Raw genomic sequence first — 13,605 nt, forward strand, 5'->3', positions numbered from 1 at the left:
AATCATTATCTATTTTTCAAGGTCGCTACTGCCCATCCAAGCTTATAAAAGATCAAACCCCGTTATCTGTGCAAAGGAGTATCTTCTAGAAAATAGTCTGGACTTTAGGTGTCCCCAGATGGCTTTTCCTCACTGAACTAGTGGCTTGGAAGTGCTTATCATCTATAGTATGGCTGCGCTGAAAACGAACTTCAATTCTGCATGAAAAAAATCCTCAAGATAACCATGACATCATAAAAACCTTCTCAAGAACGGGAGAGATCTTAAAGAGATGGTTTATTTACACGAGACCTATGGAATCAAGCAAAAGTAATGATAAAGACAAAACAAACGACAAACAAACAAAAAAGATGAGCACCAGGAAAAAATAAATCAGTAAGACTGAGCACTGGGCTAAGCACTTCATCTTTCATTCTTACAAAAAACCCATTTTAGAAATGAGGAAGCTGAAATTTAGAAAGCTTAAGACACTTACTAGTAAGTTGCAGAGTAGGATCTGAATCCAGATCTGGGACCCCATATCCTCTTTTCTTAAGCATTCTTGATAAGATTCCTTTCTAAACATTCCACTCATTTTGTAGCATTAGTGCTTATTTTCAAAGCTAAAAAAAGTCTAACCAAAATTTATGGACAATGCAACATAAAACTGATCCATGAATACTATTAAAAAAAAGTCATTGAATCACAGAAATTGTACGCTGGAAGAGATTTTAAAAATCATCTGATGGAATCTTGTTGCTTTATGGGTAACTTCTAAAAGTAGGTTCTTTTTCAGTGGTTCAGGGCAAGATATTTGAACATGAACGAGGGCTGGGGCCATGTATCCAGACACCTCTCTGCTTCCAAATATTGAAATCTTTATCTCTGCCAATGGAAAGAATTGCATCTTTTTTAAAAAAATAATCATCTTTCAAGTAACCTATAGACCAAATCTTTTGCTCATCTGAAATCATATGTAATCCAGAACGATATGTAATCCATCTCCCTTTAATTTTTAACCTATTAAGGACTTTCTTAATATTCTGGAAATATTTTGGTTTCCTTTCTCAAACACTCTGTCGTGGAATCTCACAACAAACTCAAAGAATAATTTGCCTTTAGAAAAACCTCCTTTTTAATTCTAAACAGATATTTTGGTATGATCTGATATGAACTTGAACTTTGTTTGCAGTTTATAATTCCAATTCAATTTGAATCAGTTGCCTGTAGCTTTAGCAATATTGTAAACTTATGATTTTATAAAGTCAAAAAGAGAAGATGGATGAATGGCTCATCCCAATTCCATATACATTTGTCTTAATCACTTGATTTCCTTTCTCATATTAGAGAGCTTCCTAACTGATAGTTTTAGTTTGCAGTCTATTATCATCAGAACTTTTTCCTAGAAACTTACTAATGGTGCTTTTCCTTCCATATTTGTTTTCTAGAAACAATATGGTTTCTACCATTGAGGTATATTCCTTATCAACTTTTCTAATAAACTTTACTGCAAAGAAATATTTTCCTAATTTGTCAAAATTAATTCATACTGCATTATCATCCAAGATATTGTCCAGCTATGATTTTGGAGTTTCCTTATATTCTCCATCACTCAAGTCACTGTTCAAACTGTTAAAATGCATTTATCTCTCTCAAATGCCTATAAAATCCTACACAGAAAATTTCCCAAATATTTAGTATGAGACCTGACACACAGGAAACCCCCAACAAGTACTTGAAAGACAAGAATGAACAAATGAGTGAATAATCGTGATATATCTGATGCAAAGACAAATCTTGCTGAATGCCACACAAGAACTCAGCTCTCCTCAACTCACCTTTCATGGAAATTCCCTTACTTTGATAGAGTGCCGTCCAGAATATATTTTTCTGGCTTCCTGATGAGAATACCAGCTGTGTCAGAATCTATTGCTTTCTACGTATTCCTAAAGCCTGCCACAGTCTCAGAGAAGAAAGAGAAGGTACTAAGTTTTGGTTTTCTTTGGGAAGTGGATGGATGAGTAGAAGTTCATTCAATCAGAACTACAATTAACATATCTTAAAATGTAGGAGGGAAATTAAGAAAGCAAACTCATGGCACCCTTAATCAGCTGGATCTCTTTCTTTTAGACTGGATTATTTTTATAGATAGGGGTAAACATTAATCCAGTTCTCAATGGTCCTGAGTGGATTAAATGGTCTGCCAGTTAACCCTGGTTAATCCTATCGCTATTCCCATACAGCAGGAAGAGAAGGGTGACTTGGTTAGAGCTGTTCTGCTTAAGGTTTGGAAGCCCTCAATTTGTCATTATTCTCTTCTCCCTCCCTCCCTCCCCTCTGCCTTGTAATCCAGCACTGCCGACTTGCCCAATCCTTTAAAGGAATGAATTCTTTCCCCACATCCTGGATCACCTTCACTACGGTTAATCTCTCCAAAGGCACATATCCAGTAAACAGGAGTTGTCTCTGGTTTTGTGCACCAATGATTTGGAAATTGTTTGTGAACTTGCCTTTGTCCCATCCCCTCACCAAAGACCATCTTAATTGAGTGTTAACTGCAATTCCCTTCCACGTAGATGGAAAAGTGATCTAGGTACTCAGTTTAGGCAGATTGAAGTTTCAAGGGCCTTGTTATTCCTGTAGAAGCCCTAGTCACTGCCTGAGATGTGAAGAAGAAACTTCTTTGTAAAAGCCAAAATAATCTCTAGGGCATTAGATCTCTAGATCTACATACAAGGGCAGGCTTTTGTTCTCTTTTTCAGAAAGATGCATGTCAAATCCACTTAAGCTGAAACGTTAGGGGAAAAAATACAATTAAAACCTTACTTAGAGTTGATTTTAAGTCCTGAATATTAGATGTCATCAACAATTGAAAGGTCAATTTTTAATTCAACAAACGTTGATTAAATCTCCGCAGCATGCAAGCAAAACTGCTAAGGACAGCGAAAAAAATATATTGGGAAATATGCTTTTGGGCTAAATTACTTTTTTGTTTAATGTGAGTTAAATGACTGTTGTATTGAAGCACGTGAATTATGCTGATTATATGTATATATATATATATATATACATATATAGCTTTATTTTGAGATACCTTCTAAGAAGTTTCATTGGATAACTTTCTGATTGTGCTACCCCTCAGAAGAATGGCTGATATCCAAATTACAATAAAAAATAAAATGCGATTATCTGACAAATTTACTGCTTTGCGTGGCTCACCTTCTGTGCTGAACACTACTTGTGGTTCTGTATTTCCTGATAGAGGAACGAACTGATTAAACCCCAATTATGAGAGAAGCCTTTTCCCTCTCTCTGGCCATTTTCACACAGGTGCAGAAATGACTCATTTCAGCAAAATTAAGCGCAGATACTTTAGGAGCTGAAGCCGGATTGGCTACCAGTCCAAACAGCTCACTCAGTGCTTGGAGACAGGAAACCAAAGCTTTCTGTGGGAGTGCCAGGAGCCCATCAGCGAGCCCAGAGCCCCGCTTGCTTTAACGTCTCAGAGACAGGAGAAAAATGTTTCCGTCTCCCGTGCCACGCCAGTAAATCTGCTGCTTACTGGCTCTCCTGCATCAGTGCAGGATTTAAGGTTATTCTTTCATGGATCCGTTCCAACTTCTTCCTATTCCTATTTGATTCTTTAGCCACCCCTTTTAGATAACAGAAATTACATGATTAAAATGTTTTGGAGAAATAATACCTTATGTTCATTTTTTAGACAATTCTGAATTGGGCCATCCCTTCCTTTAGAGACTGACAGAAGATAACCACCTTATTAAGCATCATGATCCTTACACAACGCATATCTCCTAGATTAGTTACCACCTTCACTTGGCCTTCAATATTTCATAGGCACAGAAAGAGTAAAGCTTTCTCCAAATTTACCCATTAAAGTTGTTATTGGGTAGAAACAGAAGAGAGCTGTACTCTAAATTATTTTTTAAAATTCTTAAAAGGTTTTTCTCATTTATGTAATCAAGTTAAATCTCTCTCTAATTTTTTTTTTATATGGAAAGATGGTTTCTTTTTAGTGAATAATACCTATGTGCCAGGTACTTTGTTTCTGCCTCAATCCAGCAAGATAGGTCTTATCCTACACTATATATGAGAAAATTGAAGTAATGAGGAATTAACTAAATTGCTAAAGTCATATAACTAGCAATGTGTTCAGAGTGGACTGGTGTCCTGTAGAAAGTATGACACATGAGGAGGTTTAGAGTCGTGGCCATTGTCACACTGTTAGCTATTTACTCAGACCCAGAAGCCAAACACCAGGACTAGCTGGTCAGGCAGTAATTTGCATATTTATGGTGGTAAGTTTTGGAGAAGTCAGATTTGAATACATCACTGCATTTAGGCCTTGTTTCCCAGACCTTTTATTTTAATCCAAATTTTGCACATTTATCTAACCTACAGAATCCCATGGAAACCCTCGAACCTCTGCGGTAAAGCCTTCCTTCGTCACACACGGCAGTCACCTGCTCGCGCTCAAATAAGGCCCCAGTATACCTTCGGTATACATCCACTCCGTTAGTTTTAACATGACTTTCAATTGGAAGCTCCACTGAGTTCAAAATATCTCTCTGTCTACATCTTCCCACATCATATCTAACAAATCATGCAGACATTACAATCATTTGTGCAATAAAATAACATCCCTCTCGGAGGGATAGTTGCATCCTTTTCCTAGAATATTCAGAATTTTCTTAAGATATAAACTCTCTCACATTTAACTATGTATACTCTACCACCTTGATGCTGGAAAAAACCACTAAAAACTAAGTCATCCATAGTTCTGGATGAAGACGATAATTATAATAATAATTAAAGATTAAAGCATCCAGTTGTGAGAGCGCTTAACTGTGCTTGAGCAGAGAGCAACAGCATGTACACCCAACATGATTGCATGCTTTATTATTTTATCTTTCCAGAACTCTGTTAGGGATTATGTGGAAATTTCAGGGCTGGGGAAAGATTTTAATCTTTACAAAGGAAATATGTACTGTGACGGAAGCTAAATCAGCACCAGAGTGAAAAAAATGAAGGATCATTAGTACCAGTTAGCTGTTTCCAGTGGGATTTTGAATTCATCTTTAGTGTGATGCCAGTTGTTGATAATTTGCTAAAATTCTTACAATACCAGCATATCTAAGTACCTTTAAAATAAAAAGAAAACTACGTAATTTCAAAATGTTAGCTCGATCGTTCCCATAAGCCAGATCAAAGAAATAGGATCATAGATATGACTGCAAATTCTTGACAATTAATTAATTTGGCAGAATTCAATGCAATTTAACACAACTATGTGCTACATTGACTGGAAACCTTAACCTTCTTTCTCAAATAAAAGGAAATAAAGTGCCATATTTCCAAACTAACTTTTTTTAGTGCTCTCATTTAAAAAAAAAAATAGTTTTAAAGAAGCAATGAGTATTTGAAGCTTGCAAATGATTCTGTAATCTTGATTCTGTCACATACTCATATGGAATCTACTTATTTTCTGTCTAACACCTCTTCGATGATTAAATTAAGTTGGATGCCAGCAACATTGAGATTTTCACCAGTTACGTGCATATTAACAAGCAAAATGCTAAGAAAAACATGTCCATGCAAAGTATATTTTCTTATCAATAAATATTAGACTTCACTTGAGGATTTTAGCTTGTGGTTTTGGAAACATTAAAAAGCTGAAAAAATAATTTGAAAGCTTTTTATTTTCCAATTGAGTGTATGAGCAAATAAAAATTAAACAATTTTGTGTAGTGGCCGAATTTCAGTGTTTCTATGCCCTTCCTTCACTCTGTTGACACACGGATTGATTTTTCTAGATCTACGTAACAGTGATAAGATCACCTGAAAGGAACTCAAATTACTGAACAAATTAGATGATAGCTACGCCTTTGATTTACATGTCAAAGGATATTATATTTGGACTTATAGGACCATAAAACTTTTAGAAACTGATGTTCCATGTTATTCTCTGAAGATGTTGAAATATTTTACCTCAATTATTGGTATTGATTCTCAATTTCAACTAGGTCAAAATATAACAACATGGATTAATTTTCTTTTTCCTTTAAGGTATGATTCTATGGACTAGACTGTTCTAAAGTGAGTATTGTATCTTGGCAATTAGAAGAAAATCTGTTAAATGAGCACCATTCCTCTTGTTTCCGTTTCCCTCGAGATGGTCCTCATTCTTATCTCAAGTATTTAATGTGCAATAAAGAAGTAAACAACGATAAAACAAATGTAAGAGAATGCGTTTCCAATATTAAGAATTCCAACACTAAAACTGATTGAGAAGTCATGGGGTTCTTCTTTTGCATGTTCGTATCACAAGGACTTATTTTTCTAGCTTGTGTAGGCATCAGGCAGAGATTACTGGGTTTATCTACGTAAACAAGCTTTGTGAATATGTCTCAATGAAAAAATCCTGCAGGAAAAAAGCTGCATATTATCTTATGCGATTCTGCATTAAAATACGAGCCACAATATGCCAAATAAATCTCTACAAAATTTGCTGAAATATTTGAAACAAAAAGTGATGTAATTGTTTTCCTGTTAAAAATCTTGAATCCTTCCTTCCCATTGAAATCATACTTTATTTTTACTTATCCTAAAACCAATGTTAATATTTACAGAAGTGATTTTGGTTAACAAAATCTTAATACTTGTTATGTTATCCACAATGATTTCTAATTTAAGAATTGTTGTATCATTTTGGAGTAGTGTGAAATGTGAGAGGCCTATTTTTAAAAGAGATAATTAGCAGTGGACCCCTCTTCCCTTTACCTGGAAAGTATGAAATTACTTTCTATTGCTAGATGAAAGGAACAATTGCAAAGTATATTACTTAAAAACTGTTGTGTGAATTTACGACTGAGGAATAATTATAAATATGTGCCTTGAGTGAGACAAATTTGTACTAATTCTTTGACATTTTAACGTCGCAATTGAAATTTTATCCTAATAGATCTCATTTGATTATAAAACATAAAAAATCTTATATAACCTGTGGCACTGACATGTAAATTAAGCAGGAGTTATAAAAAACTGCCAAAGAAATTTCCTTGGGACAAGTAGGTAGAGGAATTGAAAATATTCATCTACTGCGGCCGTGGACAGTGGGGTAACACTCTTTCTACCTGGCGATATTAAGATCTATGCTGGCAGCCAGAAAAGAACAAAACATAATTCTAAGGATTCAATTTGAAAGTAGAGAAGAGTCATTTTGGTGTATTCAAGTCAATCCTCTTATTTTTTCAATATCCCCCCAATTGTCCTGGTATAATTATTTCAATTCACTTTTTAGTTTACCTGCATAGCCATTCCCCAGGGCACAGATATGTACCACTAATTTTAGAGAAAGGTACATTTAAAATCTTATATGGGCATTTCATGCCTTAACAAAATATCACCAGACTACACAAGATTTTGAGACCACAAGATAACAGTGTTATCAAACACTAAAAAGCTTCAAACGAACTTGATAACCTGTCTCAAGCACTTTATTCTTTCTCAAGCATATTATATTAATGTATACAATTTAAATACCTTGTGTAACTCAGCTCATATCTAATCCTCATAGAAATAAAGTGATTGTGATGTAAATACAAGTAATAAATACGTTAAACATCCAAGGACAAGTTTTATCCAAGATGAGAAAATTAGTTTAAATTATAAGACTCTGAGGCACTGAAAAAATCAGTTTATTAGAATTCGGCATTAGTATACCTTAAAAGAAACTAACACTCAGAAGCAAAGAAAGCCTGAGAAAAACAAATCTAGTCACAGATACATCTTGCTAATATTCTTTTTCATTTTCAATAGTCCTTCAGCATTTGCTTATGCCACTGCTTGAAATCATTATACTTAACTTTAAATGTTAGAATTTAAAAAAGCAAAGACAGCAGAAATTTAGAGCCTCTGGAATCACAGATTTCCTAAAAAATTGAGATCCTTTGTCTAAAGAGAGGGAGTATATGTTTTATAAGTTCATCATCACTGACTTGAAATATGTTCAGAACTTTCCAGGTGACATAATGCATTTTTAAGGAAGTCAATTCTTTTTCTGATTAGAGATTCACAAATTTCTAAACACACTACCACCGTGTGGTATCAGTCAGAATGATGCCAGTACTTACCATTTGAAGAAATGGCTTTCAGTGTCGACATCACTTTTAAGTCCCATATTCTTTCCTGGCCTTGTCGCAAAGCAGAGCTGAATTAAACTAACTTATATACAAATGGTTCATTTGCAATTTCCAACCCCATGGGCTTCAAACTGTCTCCCTATACTAATGAGAATCGTATTCACTTCTGGCTACGTTGTATTTGTGTCTTCAGTGGCTGACTCATTCCACACTCTACTCATGTAGCTTATCATTATCTTGTCCACAGACAAAACACACAATGAATTCAGATGAGAATGGCCCACTGACTTGAGAATCTGGAGGAAGGTATCAGCATTGTGGTCCAAATAGCATGACCACTAAGGGAAATATTACAGCTAGTGTGGATTAACTCCCCCCTCTGGAAGCACAAAGTGGAAAACACAAACAACATCAACAGCAAATTACAGCAACTCCTTGCAATGTATTTCCCTTAGTAGTTTATTTTCTTTTTGGATTATTTTTCGTAAAAATTGGCAAAATCCAGAACAACTTTGTACATTGTTCTAACAGCTTCATTGAACGATAATTTTATGACTCACTTCTCCACTTAATAGAAACTTCTCGCTTTCTCTTACGTTTATTAATTTTGAAACTGCTTAACATTTGTCTAATTAACTGCACTCTGAACAAAGAAATAAACTGATTCGAGCGTGTTCTTCATACGAAAATGAGCAACAGAGACCTTTCTTATTGAACATCCTCACTTTCTACCTCAAGACAGGTGTTCTGCATATATGCAAATACTGCAGACAGAAGGCTTCCTATGTTTTAAGCACTATAATATTAAGACCTTTCCCCCTTATTATAACATTCCCAAAATTATCAGTGCCACCTCTGCTTATCTACATTTTAAAAATATTTAACCTTCAGTAAGATCATCTGTTGTGCTGATATCAAAGTAAGGAGAGAAAACAACTCAGATATTCTATCAAGTTCAACCAAAACTTCCTGCTTCCCTTAGTTGCCACAATTCTGGACCTAGACTCCAAGTTTATAAAAGAAAATGAAAAAAAATTCACAAGGCAGAGCTTCAAGTTATCATAATATCTTAGAAGGATGTTAGTTATTTTATGCCCAGAACATTTTACAAGCTCCAAAACCTTCACTAGAACAATATTTTAGGAATCTGAAATTATTTCTGCACTTCTCACCACCCAAGAATCTGACAGCTTGTATTAAAAATAGTATGTATGCAGGAACTCCCTGGTTACTATCTCCCTTAAGTTTTAAGGCACTCAAATCATTGAGTCTTCTTTCTAAGAATTACGGAAGAGGCTGAAGAAAACGCATATCAAATTCATCATGTGTAATTTTCTCACTAAAATCAATCGATTTCTGTTAGTACCATATATTAGGACTAATTAAAATTACCATATCCAGCAGCCAGTCTGTACCTTTCCAGATATCCTTCTCCAGTATCCATAACCACGCACTGCTCTGTCTTCCATCATGCTTCTTTTATTGCTGAGTGAGGCGCTCGCTCCTTCATTAAATAGCATTAAAAATAGACTGCACAGAACTCCCCAGTGGAGCATGCTCGAACAGGGCTAATGCCATAGTTCTCAAGGTAACCATACTCAGCTGGGATCTAAGAGGGAAAGCCACTGGGAGATCAGCAATTTGCGAATCTAATAGCGCACACGAACCTGTCTCGGTCTGATCTGAATACTATAGGAGAGAAATCAGTGTGTAGTGAAATTAAGTCACCGAGAAGCTGAAAGTCAATTTCTGGAGCTATATGAGTTTCTTTAAATATCCCTCACCTAAACAAAGTACTCTGTTAAACAGGCGTTTATCTACAGCAACTTAGTTATATTATTTATCAAATAACATAACTCATGTCTAGAAAGGGCACAGTATGACATGTATGCATAGCAGTCTAAATGTCTTAAAAATTGCATTTAAACCAAATCATAATAGTATTGATAAGCAAAGACAGTCATAGGTTAGCCTCATATCTTTTGTGATAAGGAAGTGTATTCCTTAAAGAATACACTAAACTCACTTTCCAGAAAATTTAAAAATATTCTACTAGTGGAAGTGATCCAAAGAAATAAAAGAAAGTGATAAGAAAGGAAATACAGCATCGAACACAAATACATACCTTAAAAATCCATATAAACCTGAGAAGGGTGCATACATAATTTCCCACATGCGATCCACATTAGAAGTGCAACAGAAGCAGAAACAATTACCGTGAAGATAGTCGATTACTGAACTATTTGAACAAAACATAGCTAGAGCTCTCAGCTTCCAAATGACTGCCTTTTGTGAAAATGACATTAACTAAAATCCTATTAAGACATGCAAGCCCTGTGGTAACACAAATACAGAGGATCAGAGGACTAGGTGCATTTATTTTAAAGTATGTGTCAAAGGTTTTCTAACTTTTACCAAATGAAAAAATGATTTCCTGTCGCCTCTATTTCTGTTTTCTTCAAACAATCACAGCAATTTCGACCACCAAAGTGGATGAAGAGGTGGGAATCATTTGGCTTTCTTCAGTATTTGAACGAACGCTTGTACAGATTCATTTTAACTTTGGGGGAATGTCATTCTTGTTTGGAGAAGCTGAACTGTCATACCAAGAGATTAAAAAAAAATCAGAAATCGAAATAGCTATCTGCACTCTAAACACATGCTCATGAACGTGATTTCTCCCAGCCTGGCATTGTACTTACTAGCTTCACATCCCTCTAACTTTCAATTTCCTCTTTGTTTTTCCTCTTGGGTTTGGACTGTTCTTATCCGGTATCTTCGGAAGGTGATCGAGAACTGAACCTGAGCAGCTGTCAGTAACCACATCCACTCCAGCTCTGTTGCTATGCATAAACACTGAATGAGTCAATTTTTCTTCCTAGGAAACTTTCTAAACACCTGTCTAATTCAACTCAATTCTATCCCCATATCTACAACCTGAGCCAGATGACATTAAATTGGAGGTTGCAATGAAACACGGATATCAAACATGTAAAACTAAAGCTGAACATCTTCTTTTTCCCCTTAACCCCCTGGGAGGCAGGACCCCAACTTCTCTGAGGACAACAAACATAACTTTTTGCCTCTTACATAACTCTCTTTCAAATGAAATAAGAGCATTCTAAAGTTTCGACCATGAAACCTGCATAAATCATTGTAGACTTCTCCGATGAAAACAACTGCCCTTTTCAATTCTCTTCCAGGTTTCCATTTCGGCCTCATTTGGGGGAGGGGGAGTTTACCCCTCCTTTGACGAAACACAAAAACACAATACATATATAACAACAGCTTTCTACAGACACGAAGGAGAAATACAGACGAGAAACAATTGCAAAGAAAAGCACAGATACACGGCAGAAAGGAGGAGAAAATAAATCACAAAAGGCGTGCAATGTTCACGTCGGAAGACCTTGATTATTACCTTGACCGAACAGTGGATATCCCCCCAGCGTCTTGGTGCCTTGATTGATTTGATTTAGTTTTTGGCTTTTATTAATATTATTATTTCTCAATGATTGATTTGGCTGGATTTGTTTGGTTTGGCTTGGCTTTTTTTTTTTTTTTTTTTTTTTTGGTCGATTTATTTAACTGCTGGTAAACGAGCTTTCTGCAGCGTCGGCTGGGATCCTCGCAGGGCTGTGGCGGCCAAGGCTGCGGCGACGGTGGTGGCTTCGGCTGGCGACCCTACTGCCCCTGCTGCTTGTCGCAGCTCCGGACGCGCTCAGGGGGAGCCGCCGCCGCCTTCTCTGCCCGGCTGGCTGCAGGGAGTGAACGTGCCCCCACCTCCTGTCTGCCAGTCTGTCCCTCTGCACGTCTGTTTGTCTGACCGTCTGTGGCTGAGCCTGGCAGCTCAGCGCGGGATTCTAGCTTTCCTGCGCTCCGCTCTCCGAGCTGCCACTCTCGCTGGCTGTCAGTCCGTGCATAAGTCAATCTGTCCGTCCCTCCGCGTCTCGGTCCGCCTAGCGATGCAGGGTCCCTCTTCCCGTCTTCTGAGCCCGCATCTCTCTCCCTCTCCCACCAGTGTCCCGGTTGCTTCCCTCGGACAGAGGAGGGCGTCTGGAAGGGAGGGAGCACGCGAGTGCTACGCTCTCTCTCTTTTTCTCACACACTCTCTCTCTCTTTCGTTCTCTCTCTCCCTCTCTCTGCGTTCCAGTCTCCCTGTCTCAAGCTGTCTAACTGCTCCCACCTGTCCGTTGCTCTGTCACTCCTACCCTGAGCCAGCCAGCCTCGGTCCGTCCCTCGGTCCCTCGTCCCCTGCCTCCCCGCCTCCGCCGTCTGCCCCTCCGCCCGTCCCTGCCCTCCCACGCGGCTGGCACTGTCGCCGGGGGCGGCGCCCGGCTCCTCCCCGCAGCCCCGGCCGCGTCCGGTCCCCGCCCGGGCTGGAAGCAACGGGTGTGTTGCATGTGGCCCCGCAGCTGCTCCGGCTGCAGACTCCAGTCTCTGCCGCACCCGGGAGATGGCTGCGGCTGGGTGCTTGCGGGTACCCAGGCCTCTCGGCCACAGGGCGCGGGCAGAGGTGGCCCGGTTGGAGCGCGGGCACCTGCCCGGTGCGCCCGGCGCGCGCGGAGCCATCCGTTCCCCTGGCCGTTCTCCGCCGGCCCGAAGGCTAGAGACAAAGCGCATGAGCCACGCGCGGCGGCGTGAGCATCATTAATCAGAGAGAAAACTGGCACGTTGCCCCCTGCCCCTCACACTGCCTCCCCGCTCCCCGCCGGCACGCGCGCCTCCCCCCGCCCCGGGCCGAGCCCTCCCGCGTACCGCTCCGGGGCGCCGCCCGACTCCGGCGGCCGCTTGGCGCACCGCGCTCACTCCCTTCCTGCGGTGCTCACTCTCCAGGCCAACTCTGCAGAGAATACCCCACAGTAATAACACTTCACTCCACCCAATGGATCCAGTAGCCTCAGAGCTCTCAGAGATTCTCGGCTTAGAGCAAGACCCGAAGTCCCGGCGTGCAGCGCCAAGTGTCCTCCCCGTGGGCGACTTCCCGGACCGCTGCCCACCGGCTCGCTGCTCTGGAACCACAGAGGTGCCGCAGAGACCAGGGCAGGGCAGGGCGTGGGGCGGCGAACAGAGTTGACATCCGAAGAAATAAAAGCGCTGCATTTCCCGTTTGTTCTGGAGATGTGCTATTTTTGTTATCTGTAATTCATTTTTTTTCATTGTCTAGGGGCATATACTACCAAAAAAAAAAAAAAAATCTTGGAAGAATGGGAATACATTTCCGGAATGCCGCCCACCCCTCGGGAGTGAATGTAGTCTACTTTTCCAACATTATAGGTCACCAGTCAAGATATATCACTCTGGCTTTCTGCCCCCAGCTGAGAGCAAAGCTTTTGATTCTGGGCTTCTTTGCTAGGTTATTATTAATGTGAAGCAAAATTATAGTTGTACACGCCTGCATGGAATTGCCAAAGCTCTTTTTGACAGTATCCAGCAATTCAGCTTCTGAAATGCAGACTCTGGATGA

At 39.2% G+C, this 13,605-nt stretch overlaps 1 protein-coding gene across 16 annotated transcripts in view; it reads right to left on the reverse strand.

Annotated features, from left to right (window-relative positions):
* Positions 1-13,166, reverse strand: part of ARPP21 (cAMP regulated phosphoprotein 21) — a 153,021-nt gene extending 139,855 nt beyond the window's left edge. For 3 of the 16 annotated variants that reach the window (XM_014845827.3, XM_014845818.3, XM_014845809.3), the window contains exon 1: positions 11,560-11,696. The gene's annotated coding sequence lies outside the window, so the exon portion shown is untranslated. Of the gene's footprint in view, positions 1-8,129; positions 8,493-9,530; positions 9,700-10,263; positions 10,316-10,840; positions 11,245-11,559; positions 11,697-12,896 lie in introns of those variants that run through there. The other 13 variants (XR_011496301.1, XM_070492476.1, XM_044754680.2 and 10 more) reach the window with 13 other exon arrangements.
* Positions 13,167-13,605: the final 439 nt, after the last annotated feature.

This window comes from Equus asinus, chromosome 21 (assembly GCF_041296235.1).
Source record: "Equus asinus isolate D_3611 breed Donkey chromosome 21, EquAss-T2T_v2, whole genome shotgun sequence".
NCBI classification, from domain to species: domain Eukaryota; kingdom Metazoa; phylum Chordata; class Mammalia; order Perissodactyla; family Equidae; genus Equus; species Equus asinus.